Source organism: Protopterus annectens, chromosome 6.part0, assembly GCF_019279795.1.
Source record: "Protopterus annectens isolate FY-2018-M chromosome 6.part0, PAN1.0, whole genome shotgun sequence".
Classification (NCBI taxonomy): domain Eukaryota; kingdom Metazoa; phylum Chordata; order Ceratodontiformes; family Protopteridae; genus Protopterus; species Protopterus annectens.
Genome location: NC_056737.1, coordinates 977,670,707 through 977,686,443, shown reverse-complemented (window position 1 = coordinate 977,686,443; position 15,737 = coordinate 977,670,707).

The window sequence follows — 15,737 nt, the reverse complement described above, 5'->3', positions numbered from 1 at the left end:
TTTCAGTAACTGGCTAGTAAGTGTACTGCCTGGATGCCAGGAAAAAAAATGCAGAGCACCTGGAAAAAATCAGCTACAAAAACTGAGAAAGAAACACTGACTGGGGAAAGTTCTGCTGTTCAGCAAAAAGGAATGTAACCTCCAGCCATGACTTCCAGTAATGTACCGGAAGATACAAGACAACTGCACACAGACCTAGTTAAAATAAGCGAAACACTAATGGAGTATATCATCACAAACAGCAAAAGGCTGGAAAAAAAAAAGCTGCTGCAAAAATCAGAAGATGAAGAAAATGCTGGCTGAATATGAGACTGTTCAAGAAGAGATGTTTCAAAAAATAATAGAATTAAAGGACAGAGCACATAGGGAAAACCTGAAATGTTCAGCTATACCAGGGAAGATGGAAGGAACAGACTGCATTAATTTTATGAAAGCACAAATAAGGAACTGGATTGGTATATTCCACAGCAGGTGTTGTTAGTTGAAAGGGCACGTTATGTGTATGCTCATGTTCCAAACCTGGCTATGAGAAAGCAACCTAGACCTTTAATAGTAAAGATGCAGTCCCTACCAGCTGAAGGTGTCGACTCAGACAAAACTGTGGCAGGAGGACAAAATACTAACAGTGGGAGACAACAGTGTGTGCAGAATGATTTACTCATAGTACACCAGGCAGTAGGGGAGTAAATTCATTCCACTGTTCAGGGAATGTCGAGACACAGGTGTGATATTCAAAACTGCTGTACCCAACTGTCTTGTCACTCCAAGGAGAATACCTTTAAAATCATTTTTGATAAAGCACATGCTAAGGAGGACATACAAAAGTTTGCGCTGTGAAACATAACATTCTGCTTCCTGTTCTTCTGGTAATAAAGACTAGAGAGAGACTAAGAATTGAGTGTATGTTGGAAATGAAGCATAAATGGGGTTTGGAAGATGGAGATTAACAGTAATAACACGAGTTAACAGTGCATTCATTTATATTTGCAAAATATAACCAAACAAGAAAATCTGGAAATATTGCCCCGATTAATGTCATTAATGTTTGGAAAAATGCTATGCGAAGGGGGAGATATTGGAGAAAATTAACTGCAAGTAAAGACATTTTTTTTTCTTAGAACTATTTTTGTGGTGTATGTTTTTTTCTTTGCATGCCATAAAGCTTTTTCTGTTAAATGTAAAGGGAGTTGTAAATATGGTGCTGTTCTTTTTTCCTTTATTCCTTCTTTCTCTCTCCTTGTTCAGTTTTAAGAAATGTAGTCATTGCTGTGTAACAAAAAAATGGTTAAAAGAGCATGACAGAAATGTGGATTTTCTCATTCTTACATGGGAGATGACTATCATTTTAAGAGAAAGCAAGTAAATGAAAAAGAATATTAAATATTCTGAGGCTTTTTTTCTAGCAAACGTACGTATGCTTAGTAGCAATTATGTACCTGGCTCTCCTGCCTCCATGAAAAGAATGTGATAGAGAAATTGACTGGTTTTCATGTCTCTGTGGAGACATTCTGATGAAGAGAAATTGGTTACATTCTGGTGGAGAGTGGCTGGGGAAAAAAGTAAAGAGAAACTGGCTAGGAGATAATGTCCTCTGAAAGCATTCAGGTTTTTCCCCCAGCAGACAGAGCTATAAAGATGAGACAAAACCAGTTAGCACTTAGAAGCACAGGCTGTACCATGCGTCTTAGCATCGATAACCTTTCTTTTAGGTTGGCTCAAGTTTGTGAGTGTGGCTGTCCGTTTAGGACATTTCTTCCTATTAGGAGGATAAAACTTCAATATTTTAAGAGGTATATAGTTTTGTGTGGTAGTATTAAATTAATAGGTTTAGGGGGAATATTTTTTGAGGGCTTCCAATAAAGCAGAACATTTTTTTAAGATGTGGCATAGGCTCAAATGGATATGACAAACTGTATAAAAGTTCAACCTGCCAAAAATGTATGCATGTAATACAAAAACTAGAAGTAGACATTTAACAAAAAAGGTGCTGTACATAAAAGGTGGGAATAATAACTTTTTAATAAAATGATGCTTTGTATAATGTCTTTAAATGGCAATGGTTTCACTGTTAAATACAAAAAAGAAAGAACAATGAAGTATATTAAAAATCTAGAGTGCAAATAGCTATGTTACAGGAGACACAGTTGGCAAGAACTGAATGTGTGAATTTGATAAAGGTTTTCAGGATGGTTATTCAGCAGAATAGGTTTTCAGGATGGTTATTCAGCGGAATATTTGGGAGAAAATAAAAGAGGAGCTCCAATAGTGACAGAAGAGGATACAAAAGATAATGGCATATTTTTGTAGTGCTAAGAAGGTACTGACAAGGGAGGAGGAGTATACTGGCATATATTTATATTCCACCTAAAACTGCTATAATGGAGCTCAAGAACATTCTGGGAGAAATCCGTTTTCAGCAAAGAATATTTCTTATAGATGAGGAGTGGAATTTGATTTGCAGTAGTATGGATATGTCTGGGGGCCAGAAGGGAAGTATAACAAAAGAGGGTAGAGTTTTATAGAAAGTTATAATATTTGGCTTGGAAGATCTGAATTTAGTAATCTGAGTTTGGAGTGAATTTGCATATTTCTCGAGCTATAAAAACTGGGCTAGGCTAGACATAATTTACATTTCACAGGAATACGCACATTTAATTGATACACACCCAGTAACTATTTCATATCATGCACGAATAATAATTAAAATAAAAACTCAGGGTTGTTGTTGTCTTTCGGCTTTTTCCCCGGTTAGGGGGTCGCCCCACAGGGGAACCCCGGTCCGCTAATGATTGGTAGAAGATTTTTACGTGCCAAGTTACCAGCCCTGACACACAACCTTCAACGAAGGTAAGCCCCTTCACGCATGTCTCCACACAGAAGACGCTTTAGCTGAGAATCGAACGGACGTCTTTCTGTGAGTCGACAACTCTACCGCAGCACCACCACAGCGGTACAAAATAAAAACTCAGGGTAATGAAATAAAAAATGAGATACTGGCACCTTCCCACCAGTCTTCTGAAAAGAGAGGAATGTTTGAAATGTGTAGTGGAGATTTTTCAGGAGCTATTTGCGAGGATAGAAATTACTTCTGAAAATATAGCTAGGGAGTGTGATAAAGTTAAGGTGGAGTTTAAAAATAGGGTATAATAGAGAGGCAGCTGTGGTAAAGAAGCAACTAATATTCTTCAATCCCTCTAAATAATTTTTCGCAGAACAAGAAGTGGATCAGCTGCAGAATGCTAAGCAGAAAATAAGGGACTGCCTCGATAATATGAGTTTAGAAAGATTGCTTTTAAGCAACCTTTTTTTTTTTTTTTTTTTTTTTTTTTAATACGAGCACAAAAAGTTTTAGCACAATGATTCAAGCAACAAAGTAGAAAGGGCCATCGCCAAGCTTATGGATCCTGTAACAGGGAAGGTAGCAAGACATATTGTACAATTACTAGAAATATTTCTGAAATTCTAAGAGTCTGTATCAAGCAGATGAAGTATGGAAATCAAGAAAAGATACAAATGTAAATGTTAGGCTCAATTACTAACGGTTAGGCTAGGAAGAGATGTACAACAAATCTACAGTAAAGTCCCCAGGGACAGATGGTATTCCTGTGGGAGTTTGGAAGCCAGGAGGGAAACTGATCGATAGATCTAGAAGGTTTTGTTAGTATTTTAAAAGGAGGAGAAGTACCAACATTCTGGAAACAACAACTGGAAAGGCCAAAGAAATACCTCATTAAAAGAATCACAGTCCTAAAGCAGATGCACTATGCTGACTGTCTAAAACAAACTCCAATACTCTGTCTGATATTGTCTACTCAGAGGTGATCTCTGCTTAACATACAAGGGTGTGTCAAACCCAGAGCTGTTGGACATGCTACACTTAAAGAAATCCCAATCCTTCAGAGACGCATGCTCCAGGGATCTACACCTTGTCATCACAATGAACAAAACATGCTGGAGGGATAGGTTCCTGACCCAGAGACTCCCCAGATTCTGGAATAGACTTGCCCATACATGTCAAGCAGAGCGCCTCTTTGGCCTCTTCAAAGGGAACCTTGACGATTGGATGGGAGAAAGGAAATTCACCCTGGGGATCACGTCAGTCGCCCTGCTAGACAGGGGTCCAGGGAAGTAAATACTGTGGGAAGAAATAGCCAGGGAATTGTTATGGCTAAGCTTGTATAGGCCCTAGGGCCAATAGCCTAGTACCAACCTATGAAAGCAGTGGCAGCTGTAATACCTAAAGAGGATTAAGATCCAGCTCCGTACAGGCCCATTTCGATACTAAACCATGATTATAAGGTATTCATGTGTATAATGGCTAAAAGAATGGCAAATGTAATGCCAAAATTGATATGGATTAATGTTGGTTTGTGAAGGGGAGGCAAATTTTTGGTGACATTAACAGAACACTGATGATCACGAGGGAAGCAGGATGTAAGAAAATACCATTGTTGGTGTGGTAAGTCTTGATGCAGCGAAAGTATTCGACAGAGTAATCTGGGACTTTATGCGCAGGGCAATGGAAGAATTTGAATTTCCTGAAAAAAAAAAGTTATAAGATTGATTAGAAGGATCTATAAGGTATCGGAGGCAAAAATTAAAGTGGGTAAGGTCTCGAACCAGGCAGGGGTGTCCTCTTTCCCCTTTATTTGCATTATATTTAGAACCACTTGCAAAGAAAATAAGGGACTCGGAAATTCAAGGATATAATTGGTATGGAAGACCAGAAAAGCTAGCTCTATTTGCAGATGATATTTTATACCTGACAAAACCAGAAGGGAACATTAGTGTTGTGGAACATTTTGGGACGGTTTCAAATCTTTTCAGGATATAAAATTAATGAAGCTAAAACAAAGGCAGTAGCTGTAAATTATGTACCCACATATGAATTGTTCAGTACTATCCATATTTATTGGGACATTATAAAATCAAGTATTTAGGAGTATGGATAAAAAATGATTCTGGTGTGGCAGCTAAGGATATGTGGTAAGAGACTAAACAAAAAATAATACAAAAACCTAAACAAAAAATAATACAAAAACCTGAGAAAATGTAAGATTTGTAATATGGCTATGGATAGTAAGATACGAGCAGTTAAAATGCTTTTAGTCCCATTAGTCTTATACACAGGTCAGGTATATTTTTATCAACCAGAGGAGAAGTTGTGGGTAGCAATTAAAGAGCTGAAGAACTTTAACTTGGAGGGCAAGTCGACAAGGGGCATTTCAGAGTTCCCAGTTTAGGCTTCAATACATAGTACAAGCAGAAAACTAGAATTTAAAGTGGCAAGGAATGATTAAGAAACTGGGGAAGCTCAAGAAATAGGAGAGACTGGGATTTTGGATGCATGCATTTAAGGAGAATAGCCGTAGTCATGCAGAATATTACAACTATAAACTAGCAGAAAGTATCCTAAGAACTAAGCCAACAGTAGAATGGAGAAAAGAGAGTCTGCTGATACGGGTGACTATATTTAGGGGTACAGACAATAGGCAAGAGGGGGCTGGAATTTATTGGAGAAAACTGGCAAATGAACCAAAGTATTTGGAGCAAATAACTAGAAAGGGAAAGATAAGATGCCAAGAATTTATTTGGACTTCATGTTAGAGATTGCCTTCCCTATCAAGGATTGATATCGGAGTATAGGCAAACAGAAATAGGGGGTCCTAAATGAAAACCAGCACTGGTGGAGGTTTTAGTAGAATGTAGAACAGAAGCTGCTATTAAAACAGGAATTGGTAGTAGAGTATATAAAATATTGCATGATAACTAAGAATCAATTGGAGGAGGTTAGAAAGGATTAGGAAGAGAGACTGGATAAGCAATTCACAGAGAAACAATGGCAGGATATATGCATGTCTCCCAAATATGCAACACAGTCAAGAAGATTTAGGAGTTTTATCTTTGGAAATGTTTACATAGATATTTTTTATATCCCAAGTAGACCGCAAATGTTGGAGGTGTGACAGGGAAGAAAGAGGCAATTGCAAACATATATTTGGGGAGTGCGGTGAATTGGCGGACTTTAAGCATTCCCTGTGGGATGCACTGTCGGAGATGCTGGATGGGCAAATTGGTGTGATGAGGGAGATGATTTTTCGGAGCTATGATACAGAATCGGAAGTACCTAGACATGGTAAGGCCTTGGTGTGAGTAATTATGGTGGTTGCCAAAAAAAACGATTACTAGAAAATTTAAATCAAAATCTAAACTAACTCTACTAGAAGTGTTGAAGATAGCAACAGAGATAAAACAACTAGAATTAGGATCTTTAGAAAAGGGTAGGAGAAAACTACATCGAAAAAAATGAGAACTGTGGGAAAAATTAATTACAGGGGGGAATGAGGCTTGAAAGACGGCAGGACTGAAGCTATGTAATGTTTAACTGAAAATGACTGAGTAGATTATAAGTGATGTATAATGTTTGCAACTGGGAGTGTGCTAGTATGATGTAAAATGCCTGCACCATGGTGTTGGTGTGTTTGTGTCATAAGTGATGGTTTATTAAAGTTTTTTTTTTTTTTTTTTTTTTTAAAGAACAGGAATTGAATTATTTAAGTTGTATGATATATAGTGATATATAGCAATATATGCGAAGTATAATGTTTGTAAACGTGAACTTGTTAATGCAGTTTACTTTCGTATAAATATAAAATTTGCTTATATCACAAGTGACAATTCAGTAAAGGTGTTGAAAAAAAAATGGCATTGTAGCAGGTGCTCCTGGCACTATTCTTGAATGCTGAAGTTTGATTAACAGGTTTGAAGTTCTCCCGTTCTATTCTCGGCTGGGCTTGGGAGTGCCTTCTGTGTGGAGTCTGCATGTCCTCCACACAGCTGGATAGCAATCAAAAGACGTGCGTGCGTAAATGGGTGTTTCTTTGTTGAAGGTTGGGTGTCAAGCTGGCACCTCGGCATTTCGTAAAAAGTCTACTGCCAGTCATTAGCGGACCGGAGTTCCGCTGTGGCCACCCCTTACCGGGAAAAGCCAAACAACAACAACAACATTAGATTTTTTTTGGCAGCAGTTGGCATGAAGAAAGGACTTGTCCTCATGGAATTAGTGTCTTTTTAATGAAAAATAAAAATGTTAGATGTTCACACAAGGCCTGCAACTCTGAAATCTTGGCCAGTGTGACAGGAGCCAAGAATAAGGTTTTCCAAGGGAAGCTTTTTAATTTGGCTAAAGTAGCTGGTTCAGGAAGTGGAGTATTTAGCTTCTCCAGAACAAAGTATTCGGTCCCAAGGTATCTCTTAAGGAAGTTCTTCTAAATTTGAGGAGTGAGGCTAATGAGCTAGAATTTTTATCTTGAAAACTAGATACACTGCCAGGTGTACTTTCAGAGAGGGAAAACATAATACCGAAATACTTAAAATATGAGACAAGTACTCCAAGACAATGGGAACTGGGGCCGTTATTGACTCTAGCCTTGTAGCAGTGTCCTAGACAGAAAATTGGTCCCATTTACTTTGATATGCTTTCCTTATGCCACTTCTGTGGACAGAAGTCAAAATCTAAATGACTTCATTGTGGATATGTAGGGTTTCCTAGCCATCACTAAGTGGAGAACCATGCAGGCAGCATCATGGAGTGAAGGTCCAAACGAGCTTTGCTGGATAATCAAGACAGGTGTTTCTTGGCTGGCTTCAGGAAGAAAAGCCTGTCAAAAAAGCAAAGACAAAGAAAGTAGGGAATGTCAGATGTTCAGGGCCAAAAATGGAGTTATTGTAATGATCTTGGCCTTCTCATAAAACCTGAGGACAAAAGGAAATGGGGGGGGGGGGTGTAGAACAGTCCTGAGATCCAATTCTGGATAAAAGGATCCCAAAGGGGAGGAAATAAGGAAAAAGAAATTATTACACTGAACTGGATAGAAATGCAGTCAGGTCATTAGAAGACCTCCCCCAGTAATGTAATAGTGTGTGGTATAGAAGGACTGAGGCTCTACTCAGGCTATCAGGCTACCTCAGAAACAACTGTTCAGAGCCAGTATGTGAGCAACTGGGGGGAAAAAAAAAAAAAGGCCCATTCCTATACTCTCATGGCCTTTTAACAAAGTGAACAGGAGCGTGATGTTCTTCATGCTTCACTGTTGCAGTCCTTTACATTTGGGTTATCTGCTTGCCGGTAGCCCTCAGCCGGCCTGAATACCAGAGTCTTGGATTCCTGCGTCGGATGCTGTCTCTTCTTCCATGACGTCGGGAGGTATAAAACATGCAGCTGATGCTATTACATCAGTCTTTCTTGCCGTGCGGTACCTAAAGCAGTTCGCATGTGCCGGTCGGCAGACTCCTGAAATTTTCATTTTCGAGTTTCAGAACCAAAGTCTTCAAAAAAGATAAGTACCCCGTTGGGGATCTTTTTTCTTGCTCCAACCGATGTTAGTAAAAGTTAATTGCCTTACCTGTGGGAAAGCAAATACCAAGATTTTTATTCGTACTGCATTCCTTGCTTAGGCCCAGACCACGATGTCGGTCGCTGTCAGTTTTGTGCCATGTTCAACCCCCGAACTATTCGTCGTCTGGCTATATTTGGAGCAAATTATTTTGGCACTCTGTGTAACTACCCAGAAATATCTTCAGTAAGCCATTCGACTACCGATCTTCTGAAAAAACGTAAAGATAAAGACAGAGAGAGACCCCATAGGTCCAAAACTGCCAATGACGCTTCCGTTAAGCTAGTTGCCAGTTCGCCGGTACACGGGTGCTTTAGCAGCCCTTGATACCCGCTACTTCAGATTTGCTGGCCTCTACAGATAACCATTCAGAGTCCGGTATGCCGCGAGATGCTGCTTCGACTGTGGAACCTGCAGATGTCTCTAACTTGGATGGGTCCGGAGCCGCTGTGCAGGCACCGGCTTCTGAGTGTGTATTCAGGCCTGCAGACTTGCATTTTAAACCAACGCCATCGTGTTCATCCAGGCCTAAAACTCTATCCATGCCTAGAAAACCGAGGTCCAAACTGCATGCTCTGGCCCATATGCCTAAAAAACAAATGCTTAGAATGGCCAAAGACCTTATTACTTTAATTAGTGGAAGCCAGCCTTCCCCCTCTAAGAGACCTAGAACTGATTATCCTGATCAGGAATCTGATATTTCTGTTCTTTCTGATGACCAGGATTTGCCCTTATCTACCTATGAGGATTCTGATGCAGAGGATTCCATTCCCTCTGCTTCCCCTGCAGAAGATTTTTCTTTTGGTGAAACCTTGCACACTCTTGGGGAGCATTTCCGCTGGGAAAGCCCGGATGACTCTGACTCCAATAAGAGGCTTGGGGAGTTCTTACTCCTTCCTCAACAAAGGCCTTTAGCTGTCCCTCCTGTTCTGGACATTATAGATTATGCTTTTCTGGAATCTAGCCTTTCCCTAGACACTTTACCTCCTGCTTCCAGAAAACCTGACAAGTATTACAGAGTATCTGACCCAAGTTCCCGTTCAAGAATCCTACTGCGGATCCAGAGACCATTTCCAAGGACCAAAAGGCATTAAGGCGACTGCTGCCAAAAATCCTACCCTTTCTGATAGAGATTCTAGATCCTTGGACAGATTGGGTAAGAAGGTATACACTTCTGGTACTTTGGCCGTTAGGGCTTTAAATTGCCAGTTTCGTATGTTAAAGTACCAGCAGCATATTATGGGACTACAGAAAAGGATTCCCGACTGTGCTGAGCACACATAATTACAGGATTTAATGCATTCTGCTGAACATGTTGGTTAACATACTTAGCAATGTGGTTTTGACTCTTTAGAAACATCTTGCAAGGCTGCAGTCACTGGGTCTGTACTTAGAAGGCATGCTTGGCTTAAGGAGCAAAACTTGCCAGATCATGTTAAGGCTAAATTACTGGATGCTCCCTTAAACAAAGACTGCCTGTTTGGCAACAAAGCAGTAGTAGTCCTCAAATGGATGGAGGAAAAAGCTAAATCTATGTAAACTGTTACAAGATTTCCTACAAGTACACCCTCCCAGATTTCATTAGGCATTGGCCTTCAAAGAATTGGTCCTTTCCAGTCTCTTACAGGCCTTCAGTCCAAACCCAGGAACAGCAGACCACCCAGGTTACAGTCTCAGGCTGTGCACAGGCCTAAGCAGTGGGGGGCTCCCACTTCCAAAGCAGGGAGTAGTAAGCCACCCCCCCTATGGAAAAATGGCACAATGACTTAAGCTTAGCCCTTCCAAGCCCTGCTCAACTGCCTGCTTCCCTAGGAGGAAAACTCGCCCTGCATGCAGAAAACTGGAAACTCATTACCCAAGACAAATGGGTTCTAAATATAGTTTCCCAAGGATACAGATTCCACTTCCACTCCCTACCAACCCCAAACAGTTGGCCAGATCTACCCTCAAATCAGTGGGTGGAGGCCCAACAGCAGGTTCTCTTTCTTCTAAGTATCAGGGCTATTCAACCTGTCCCAGCAGAACAAAGGGGACAAGGGTTTTATTCAAGACTTTTCCTGGTACCCAGAAAAGACAGCTCCTGGCATCCTATCCTGGACCTCTCTATTCTAAACACCTTCCTGGTAATCCCAGAATTCAAAATACTAACACTTCAACAGCTGCTTCCTTTGCTAGGTAAAAATTCCTGGTTGGCAACCTTAGACTTAAAGGAAGCTTACCTGCACATTCCAATAAGGGAATCTTGCAGGAAATACCTATGCTTTAAGGCAGGCTCCATGCACTATCAGTTCTCTGCACATCCCTTTGGCTTATCTACTGTGCCCAGGGTATTCACAAAATGTCTAGCTCCAGCCATTGGATTTTGCAGGCAGAGAAATATTCAAGTATACCCATACTTGGACGATTGTCCGATTCAGGCAGAAAACCAGGACTTGCTATCTGGCATTCGTAAAGAAACTTCTAACCTCACTGGGGTACACCATAAACAAAAAGAAATCTCACCTAGTACCCTGCCAACAGATGGCATTCCTGGGATCAAGCTTGAACACAACTTCCCAGGTAGTTTTCCTCACTCCAGAGAAACAAGTTTGACAACCTACTTCAAAACTTTTGGCCACGAAACCCCAGCTATCTGTAAGGAAAATTCTGCAAGCCCTGGGGTTCATGGCCTCTTGAATTCTACTAATTCCGTATGCAAGACCGCATATGAAGAAACTACAGTGGTATGTAAAAAGCTTATGGAGTCAACATTCTCAGGACCTGGAATCAATGATTCCTATCATTCCTTGTATAAAGAGAAAGATTCTTTGGTGGGCAGAGGCCTGCTACGACAACAAGGGGCTCACTTTCACTCTACCCCCTGCTGCCCAAACCCTAACAGACCCATCAGACTATGCATGGGGGCTCACTTGGAAGGGCAGTGCATTAAGGGCAAATGGATCCCGTGACAGATGCACCTGCATATCAACCAAAAAGAAATGTTAGCTGTAATGAAATGTTAGCTGTACAGAATTCCCTGACGGCCTTCTAAAACTGCATCCTTCCAGGACCATTATTGGTAAAGACAGATAACACCACAGTTATGTGGTACATAAGCAGGGGGAACCCACTCGTACCCCCTCTGCAGACTAGCCATGGCTCTGTGGAACACAGCCTTGAGCTACCAAGTGCACCTACAAGCTCAATTCCTGCCAGGCAAGCTAAAGTCACTGGTAGATGACCTAAGCAGAAATCTCATGGACCCACACAAATGGAAACTGGAACCAAAAATATTTAACCTCCTTGAGGAACAAATGGGGGACTCCAGAGGTAGACCCGTTTGCCTCCCCTCACAACTACCAGTTGGACAAATTTTGCACAAGGGATTCCCACGGTCAAGCTGGGAAAGTGGATGCCATGTCCTTTACCTGGGAAAGCCTCTCTGTTTATACTTTTCCCCCTCTGCCAATCCACTCAAAGGTTCTGCTAAAGATCAAACAGGACAAACCAAGGACAATACTGATTGCACCAGACTGGTCACGACAGCACTAGTACCCCCTCTTGCACAGTATGACACTGCGGGAGCCATGGCACCTGCCTCAGACACCTACAGTGCTGTCCCAGCAGGCAGGCCAGATTCTGCACCCTCAGCTTTAAACCCTGAACCTTGCAGCCTGGCTAATTCCTTGAGCTCTCCAATAGCATCATAGGTTCATAGCCTAGTACCTACCTATGAACCTATCTGCCTAAGGGCCTAGCCAGCAAGGTTCCATAGCTTACGCCACCCAAGAAAGTTATTTTCCTGTGCCACTGTCCAGCAGAGACACAGAAGTGATCCCCTGGGTGTGTTTCCTATTTCCCATCCACTCATCAAGATTTTTCTTGAAGAGTGCTAATGAAGAACTTTGCTGGACATAGATGGGTAGCTTGTTCCAGAGTATAGGAAGTCTCTGGGACAGGAATCTATCCCTCAAACTTTGTCACCACAATAAACAGGACACGCTGAAGTCCCTAGAGCATGTAGCTCGGAGGGATTGGGATTTCTTTAGGTGTAGCATGTCCAGCAACTCTGGGTTTGACATAGCTTTATATGTTAGGCAGAGATCACCTCGGAGTTGGCGATACGCTATGGAGTAAAGCTGGAGTTTTTTTTGAGGCGGTCAGTGTAGGGCATTTGTTTGAAGCCACTAATCCTCTTTGTGAGGTACTTCTGTGGCCTTTCAAGCTGCTGCAGATGTCTTGTGAGGTGCATTCCAAAAGGGGGAGTTGTACTCTATAATGGGTCTAATGAGTGACGAGTAGAGAGAACAATGACCTCTTTTTTTTTTTTTTTTTCCCCTGGATGAGAACCCTTTTATGATGAGGTGTGCCACGTAGAAGGACTTCCTGACTACTGTGGCAATGTGACTATCAAAGGAGAGACTACTGTCCACCAGGGTCCCAAGGTCTCATCATGCATTTGGTGTTACATTGCTGCCTATGTGGTAGTTCATGGGTGCATCCCTCAGTAAGCAGGTGCTAGATGCCATTCTGGAGGCAAGGAGGCCTAGTACTAGAAAATCCTGTGCTGAAAAGTGGAAAAGATACTGTTCCTGGAGCCAGACTCGGGGGATGGGCACAACGGTGCCCAGCTTACCTCATATTCTTCAGTACTTAACAGAGATGATCCACAAGGGCCTTTCCTTCTCATCAATTAAAATTCATGCCTCTGCCATTTCAGCACATTCTAATACTGAGCCACCCCTCTTCTCACACCCCCCCCAGCTAAAGCAATAAGCAATTCCTTGGAGGAGGCAAAAACTTTTGACCCCCCCCCCCCACAGGAGAGCCCCTACTCCAGCCTGGGACCTTCACTTTGTATTGGAAAAGCTCACTATCCCTCCCTTTGAGCCAGCTGCAACTGCAGAGTTGAAATTCCTTTCTTGAAAAACAGCCTTCCTTCTAGCCATCACCTCAGCAAGAAGAGTGTCTGAATTACAGGCCCTCATGGCAGTGGAGCCCTTCATTATCTTCCATACAGACAGGGTTTCCCTCAGGACCAATCCTTCCTTTATGCCGAAGGTGGTGTCTAGTGTGGCCCTAAATCAGTCCATTCATTTGCCTAATTTTTTCCCTAATTCACAGAACAAAGGAGAATGAATACTGCACTCTCTGGACGTGCACAGACAACTTAGATTTTATTTGGACAGGACTAAGCCTCTCAGAAAACCTGAACAGCTGCTAGTTGGCTTTGCTGCAGGGGCAGATGGGAAGGCCATTTCAAAGCAAATCATTTCTAAATGGATAGTCCATTGCATTCATTTTTGCTACAAGCACCATGGAAAACCTACACCACAGGGGATAAGATCACATTCCACTAGGGCTGCATCTACCTTTACAGCCTAAGAGGTGTCCCTACCAGGGACATCCTAGAAGCTGCTACTCTTGTAGCTCTGTACATACCTTCACCAAGCATTGCCACATGCCTATTTTTTCTAAATCCAGAGCTGTTTTTGCCACTGCAGTCTTGCAGGGCTTAATAGCTGGCCCTAATGCTCTCTAGCTTCCTCCTCCCTTCCTTAGTTTTGGGAATCAACCCAAATGTAATAACTGCAACAGTGAAACAGGAAGAACATAGTACATTTGTGTACACTTACCATAAATGTAGATGTTTGAGTGTATTCACTGTTGCAGTCCTGGTTACCCTCCCTCCAGCCCCCTGACTTCTCTTGGCTCTAACTTTCCTTCTTGTTTAGTGTATTTTAAGTTTTCTGGTGTTTTTGAATTTTGATGGAGGTGTACCATAACATATAATTGCTTCCCATTGTGGGGGCACCTGACATCTGGAGCAAGAAAAACTGATATAATAGCGTCGGCTGCATGTTTTATACCCCTGATGACCTGACGTCATGGAAGAAAAGACAGCATCCAATGCAGGAATCCAAGACTCTGGTATTCAGGCCGGCTGTAAGTAGATAACCCAAATGTAATGACTGCAATAGTGAATACTCTCCAACAACTGCATTTATGGTAAGTGTACACAACTGTACTTTCTGTCCCTCTCTTGCATGGTAATTATTCTGGTGGGAGGGAGTCCTGGTAGGAAGGAGTCCTAGAACGTGCAAAGCAAAGGATGGACTGCTTTTTTTTTCAAATTGGTCTCTTGGGCTGCTCAAGCACCTTGTAATATCTGCTTTAAATAATGCTGTCCAATCTGAGAGCAGATGCATCCATTGTTCCTGTTACACTGGGTCGAGCAGGGTTTGAAAGGGTCCAGCCAAAGACTGTTTTAACTTGAGAAGGCAGCCCTTAAATATTTTTAATTGATAGCTTGATCACAGCATCTAGAAGATTTTACAAGCTAACCCATCTTAAGATAATCACATTTAATTTTGAGTCCCCAGAAAAGCTCTCAAGTCCTAGTGCTGAAAGGCAGAGAATGTCAAGGACTGTATCACTGTATTACCTACAGTGCTGTGAGTTTGAGTCAGATCTTGCATGCAAGGAGGTAAGCTCAGCAGGCCAGATAGTTCAGAAATCCTATGAATATTCAGAGTCCGTCCTATGAATGTTATTAACTCAGTTGGCACCAACCAAGGCTTAGCAAGATTCAGTGTTATTCTCAAGGATTGACAAAACTAAGTAGCGAGTCCCAGGAGATGATCTGACCATCCATACATAGGACTGCAAGCAGCTATCTAGATAAGGGAAGACCCTGGAGCCTTGTTGTCGGACAGCTGTCATAGTTGTGGACATGCACCTTTAATTCTGGGGGGAAACAAATGGCCATGTCCTGAATTAGAAATGATTCTCTGATTTCTGAATAGGGGCCAATCTCCTAGATTCCTTGGCAAGCTTGATGTGCAGGTATATGTCTTAAAGGTTCAAACAGCACAGCTAGTCTCCTGACTGGGAGGGGCAGGCTGCATGGTCACCATACGAAATTATTCCTTTACCACATATCTATTTAAGCCACTCATAGGTTCATAGGGTGGTACTAGGCTATCAGCCCTAGGGCCTATACAAGCCTAGCCATAACAATTCCCTGGCTATTTCTTCCCACACTATTTACTTCCCTGGACCCCTGTCTAGCAGGGCAACTGACGTGATCCCTGGGGTGAATTTCCTTTCTCCCATCCAATCGTCAAGGTTCCTTTTGAAGAAGGCCAGAGAGGCACTCTGCTTGACATGTATGGGCAATCTATTCCAGAGTCTGGGGAGTCTCTGGGTCAGGAACCTATTCCTCCAGCATGTTTTGTTTATTGTGATGACAAGGTTTAGATCCCTGGAGCGTGTGGCTTTGAGGGATTGGGATTTCTTTAAGTATAGCATGTCCAACAGCTCTGGGTTTGACATGGCCTTGTATGTTAAGCAGAGATCGCC